This window comes from Arctopsyche grandis, chromosome 2 (genome assembly GCF_051622035.1).
Source record: "Arctopsyche grandis isolate Sample6627 chromosome 2, ASM5162203v2, whole genome shotgun sequence".
In the NCBI taxonomy this organism is placed as follows: Eukaryota; Metazoa; Arthropoda; class Insecta; order Trichoptera; family Hydropsychidae; genus Arctopsyche; species Arctopsyche grandis.
This window is the reverse complement of record NC_135356.1, coordinates 34,648,272-34,654,271: the sequence shown is the minus strand read 5'-3', so window position 1 is coordinate 34,654,271 and position 6,000 is coordinate 34,648,272. Positions and strand designations below refer to the sequence as shown.

Sequence of the window (6,000 nt, the reverse complement as noted above, 5' to 3'; positions counted from 1 at the left end):
AAGCTGTGCACAGGGGCCCACACTGTTGATGATACGCAACTGAATGATGACGAGATCCTGCAGGAGAGGAAATCAGAGGTGCACAATAGACACAGGGACAATGCAATGTCGAGGAGAGAAGAGGTGATTGGGGGGGCTTTTGAGAAGGAGTGGTGCGTGCGCACCACCGTTTATATACCGCTGAGCGCCACTTGGGACCACCATAGTGTGTTCGACGTTCGTTCGGTTTTGACGTGTTCTCGCTCTCTGTTCGTTGTTCGTCCCTCGCTCTCTCACCTGTCACCGAATAACAGGTACACTAATTTGCTACATATGTATTTTATATTTTCACTCGGCAATACCTTCATTCAACCCGAACCAATTCATTATGTCGAATTTTTTTTTTAATTTCAAACATACACCGAACCATTGCGATTCGAATGCAAAGTGTAAAATTTAAACACTACACTCATCATTTCACATTTTCTTTAATGTAGTTTGAAAACGGCTATTTGTTCTCTATATAATAGTTTCCAATGTACTGTCTTCTGGTTCGGATTTTTTTCGATTGCAATTTACTTATAGTTTTATATTTATATTTCCTTATTCTTTTGTCTCTATGTGTGTAGTTTAAGATCCCAGAAACTAATATTCTTCCTGGATGAGACGGTTTTCAATGCATTATCTTCTGTGTGTGGTTATCTTTGCGAATATGATATATGTATTATAATATGCAAAATTGAAACTTTAAATGCATTTTCAATGAACTTTCTTTTTTGTTTGTTTATTTGAGATCTAAAAAAATAGTATTCGTCTCTTTGATTGGGAATTTTTTCGATTATGATATCCATTATATGCAGACATTAATGAAATATACGAAAGGCTAGTAAAAATCTTTTTTGTATTGGTTTGAGATAATCTATGTACTATTCGTCCTCGATAAGTTAGTTTTCAATGCATTATCTTATCCATATGTATGCTAAATCTTTGCGATTTTGATACAATATGCAAAATTTAAACATTAAATGCAATTTCATTGATATTTCCTATTTGTTTTTTGGTTCTTTTTGAAGCTTGAAACCTTTAAACATTACTATTCGTCCTCGAAAGGACGGCTTCAAATGCACTATCTAACTTCTGTGTGGGCAAATCTTTGTGATTATATAATATGCAAGATATAAAATTTAAACTTGATTTTATTGATATTTCCTAGACCTTACAGTTTTTCTTCCGTCTAATTTAATAAAACCAGCCACAAACTGGAAAATTAGAATAAAACTTCCAAATTTCACAACAGTTTCCGATATACTTTCTATGTAATTCTTTATGCTTCTAACATACATATATACATACATATACGCTTTATATCTAATTATTATCTTTTTATCTGTTCCTTTTGGTTGTAACTTTTATGAAGTTTGATAAAGTCGTCATAAACTTTAAATATATTAATTATTATATAAAAAAACTTTTATCTCTTAAAAGTTGATCTTTCTAATTAATACATATATACTTACATAATGCTAGTTTTTAACTGTAAATCTAAAGTTACATCAGTTTTCAAAATATTCCGTGCTACATATGAGAGTAAATATTAAACTGCATCTATAATTTTTTCCTATTGTTTTTCCTCTACTGATTTCAAAAGTGATCACACTTTTATCTGAACGTGTAAATACATACATACATATGTACACATGTATGATTTTAACGTACTTTGACGGTTTCACAATTTCCACACAAATAACAACAAGATGGAGTTGACAACATCTAAACAACAAATTTACATAAATGAATCTTAAATAACACAACAACACTATAAATGTGAACAATATAAAAAAATCAATTCGTCACAATACAAACACATATTATATTATATATGTATGTATATTTATCTATGTATGTAGTTTATTTTCAGTTTTTTATCGTCACAATTTTTTTTAAAGCGCGTAAATTTGCAACATGCGAATCCGTTACGATCACGCGATATTAAATTTTACGCACGTGCTAGAAAATTATTTTGTATGCATATTTATTATAGATATGTATGTATATATACACAATCTTTTGTGAAAATTGAATACTTTTCATTTAGTGGGGTGTATAATTCATTCATTGTATACGATAGTGGCTAAAAATGTCAACCGGTCTTAGCATACGTGCAATACGTATTTTAATGCACACACATATGTTTATTTATTATTATGTGTGTTTTAGTTTATTACATAATGTATATATATTTCAAAGTTTAATTTATTGTGATTATAGTTTGCAAAAGCGGCCGAATGAAGACTGTAATTATGATACGATAACAAAACATAATAGTTGACCTAATTAGTAGTACTTTAGGGCAGTCATGTACAAAGCTATTCTTATGTGTGTAAGCAAAATGATTATATAATATTGAAAACGAAATAAAATAGTCAATAAATAAAAAAATGGTATCCTAATTTGGTTCGTAGACTGTAAAATTTTCTGAAAATGTTCCATTTTTCTATTCAACTTTCACCCGGCCGAGCAGCGCCGGTCAATTCGACTGGTAATCGACATGTTTTGTCAATCACAGTGTTTCAATATGAAATACATCAACATGATAAGATACTTAAGCCAGTTTAATCAACCCGTCACTGTTTTTATTCCTTGTCGTGGGGTGGTTTTAAATGAAAAAAATAATCATTCGTCAATTTATAAATAAATAATCGCACATTTATAAATTAAACTATGCATATATTAAATGCACACATGGATAGTTGTATGTATGTGTGTCTGTTCGGTATGAAAATTTACAATTTTCGACTTAATATTAACGAAAAAAATTGTTTTATGATTTCAAGTTAGTAGGGCTCGGGATAGAAGGGCTCTCATGCAAAAACGCCCGGGTGACGCCGGGTCACCTTAAGTCGACAGTTTTCAATTGTATATAGAATTGCTAAATTTCGTATATTATACTGTGGTAACTTAACCAGCAGCGTGGACGAGTGGTTATCATATATGCTTTCGAACAAAGTAGTCACGGGTTTGAATCCCACTGTTTGCTGCTGGTTTGTGACTCCAGGTCGATCGTTTCCTATCAGATTTTGCCAAATTATCTGATTTTCATTGAAACGGTTCCAACAAATTGGCAACATTTATCCATTTCTCGCAATTTTCGAGTTTTCAGCATCTTAAATTTCGCTGATTCGTATAAAAATGCTGCAAATTTATCCGTAAATGTCTCGAAAATTTCTAAGCATCTCGAAATTTGACGATTTATATATGAATAAAAAATAAATGCAAGTTTATCAAAAATTTATCCATAGATGTTTCTATGATGCTTTGTTAGAAATATTCTCAAAATTGTACATCGATGTTTGTAATTGGCCAGGAAGTCGAATTGGGGTTTACCTGTTAGGCCTTCCTGGTATATATACATACGTATATAAAAGTAAAATAAAAAAATTACACCATATACCGGTTTTGGAAGGGCTCGATGTACGGGTATTGGAAGGGCTTGAAGTACGGGTTCGCAAGGTTAATAAAAAAAAACACCTGGGTGACGCCGGGCAAGTGTGTTTGTTCACAATTAACTTCCATATAGCTCAATATAAATATGTGGAACCGCCAATCTGTCATACTAATTAGATGTGTATTGAAAAGGGCTGTAGTTCTTTGAAGATTTTTTCAACTATCATACATCCGAGCAACGCCTAGTATATATTATATTAATAATTCGCCTTCGGGCCTATAATTTCCCTATCACTAATTATGTACAACATTACCGGAAGTCATTATAGTGCACTACCCATCGGCATTTACAAACAATGTGCAATAATTTCTAGTATTTTATCTTTCGCACATTTTGATATGTGATCAATTCTCGACAAACGTTTGACATTTCGATATTTTGCCACTTGACGTAATTTCCGCCACAATATCATTAGTTGATGCAATTTTCCTTGAAAGTGCACGCGGCGTACACGTGTTAAGGATTATCGTCATTTATAATGATTATACTATCACTATATGCATATGTCCATATAATAATATAAAGTTATGCATATAGTTTTCAGCTATTTTTACTATTGACGTACATACATATATGTATGTATGTGTGTATGTTCAAACACACACGTATATTTTATATGCGTATGTACTATCTATGTACATATGTATATGGTTTGTTACTAAGTCGGCTGCATTATGCAGTTGCATCGGGATTTTTTCACACTTGCCTAAACAAATATGTATGAATGCATAATCGTTGTATATATCAAACCAAACTGTGATCATTTTAAAAGCAATTAAATGAACTTGGTTTCGATTGCATTATTATTTACACGTTTTCCAAGTTCCGCATACAAATGTATGCATGTATGTATTGTGATCGAACAAGAATTGTATGCAAAAAAAACGCTTGCCAAAATGTGCGCCGCGCAAAAAACGGGAACGGTTAACCCTTTAACAAGTTTATATTACATACATATTGAGGTTTTTTTTATATACGTAATTTTTACTACCTATATAATAATAAAGTATTGAGTATATTCATGATTATGATTGCATTTACTGAGTATATTATGTTTAATTCAGTCAAGGATAACAATTCTGAACAATTTTTGTGAAAGAGATTTATTTTAGAATTTCAAAAATATTTCTAAAAAAAATTGCAATGTTCTCATATCTATGACCCATTGAATGTTTTTAGATTTAGAATGTTTTTTAAATATACAAAATTCTTTTAATAATTTTCTCCATAGTCAGAGTCCTTCAAAAAGCACGGGATTTGGAAATTTGTCCCCCCCTCCCTCAACCATAACCTTTTTCGATGTATAACATATCAATATTAAGCATACATACGTATGTATATACATACATACATATAATAGATACATAAAAAAGTTAAACTTTTAGTTTGTCTTGGTATTAAGAGTGAGTCAGTTTCTTTAGTATGCATATACAGCTGTGGAAAAATGTATTAGACCACTTGTAAAACTTTTGAACGATTTGCTAAGAGTTTTTTTTATTTTTATTCCCTTTTCTCTTCTCCAGCTAGCTCAGAAGGTCCGTTTTTGGGATTTTGAAAGTCACTGTCGTTAAGATCTTGACACAGTATTCTTTTCCTTATTCTAACCGTATTTGGTCGATTTTTTATAAGACCAATTTCACTGTATCCTTTTAATGTCGTTTGGACCGCACGTTGCGATAATTTCAGTTCCTTGGAAATTTTTATCTATTCCGAACCTTTAAAATGTATTAAAATAATATGAGCTGTGTGCCCTTTACTTGATATCTATATTTTTGAAATTTTTCAAACCACTATTCTCAAAACAGTGATTTGCGTAAAAAGGACAACTTCATATTTTTTTAAATAATAAGCAACCCAAGAAAGAGAAAATTCGGAATAATAGTACAGGAATTTATATTAAGATGCGATGCAGGTAGTGGCTGCTTCAAATACCCGAGGATTTTCGGTCAAACGCGTTTATTACAAGTGACCTAATACATTTGACCCACCGCTTTATATGGTATATTTATTTACTATCTATTGATTAAATTACGACGATTCAGAAATTGGATTGAACTTAAAAAATAAGATAAAATAAGAGCTTAAAAAATATATATGCAGAATATTATATGAGATAAAAAAAACAAAATTTTTCCTCATTGTACTTACATACATATATTCTGCATCGAATTTTTGTAGATAAATAGAGGAAATCAACCAAAGTAAGATTCAATTTCCTCGTCAATTTAAAACTCAAACACCAGCTGATTACCAATTACGCGTCCTGATTGATATTTGATATTCCCAAGGAAGTGTATACATACTTATCCAGTTGCCTTCTGGATTCTTCTATTTATCAGCACAGGCTCTACAGACTGGTTCACCACTTATGTAATATTTTGATTTTGATTTTTAAATGCTTTTTATTATTACGAAATTATGTTCACAATATATCTTACATCTATTTTAATAGCTACTGATCTACTGATCATTTTCTATTTTACAATTTTAATTTAATTTCGTTAGTAATCATAGTA

At 31.0% G+C, this 6,000-nt stretch overlaps 1 protein-coding gene across 1 annotated transcript in view; it reads left to right on the top strand.

The window, feature by feature from the left end:
• The first annotated feature begins 202 nt into the window (after positions 1-202).
• The window catches only part of LOC143922605 (glutamine synthetase 2 cytoplasmic-like), a 49,641-nt gene continuing 43,843 nt past the window's right edge, over positions 203-6,000 (top strand). The window contains exon 1 of the mRNA XM_077445919.1: positions 203-293. The gene's annotated coding sequence lies outside the window, so the exon portion shown is untranslated. The remainder of the gene's footprint in view (positions 294-6,000) is intronic.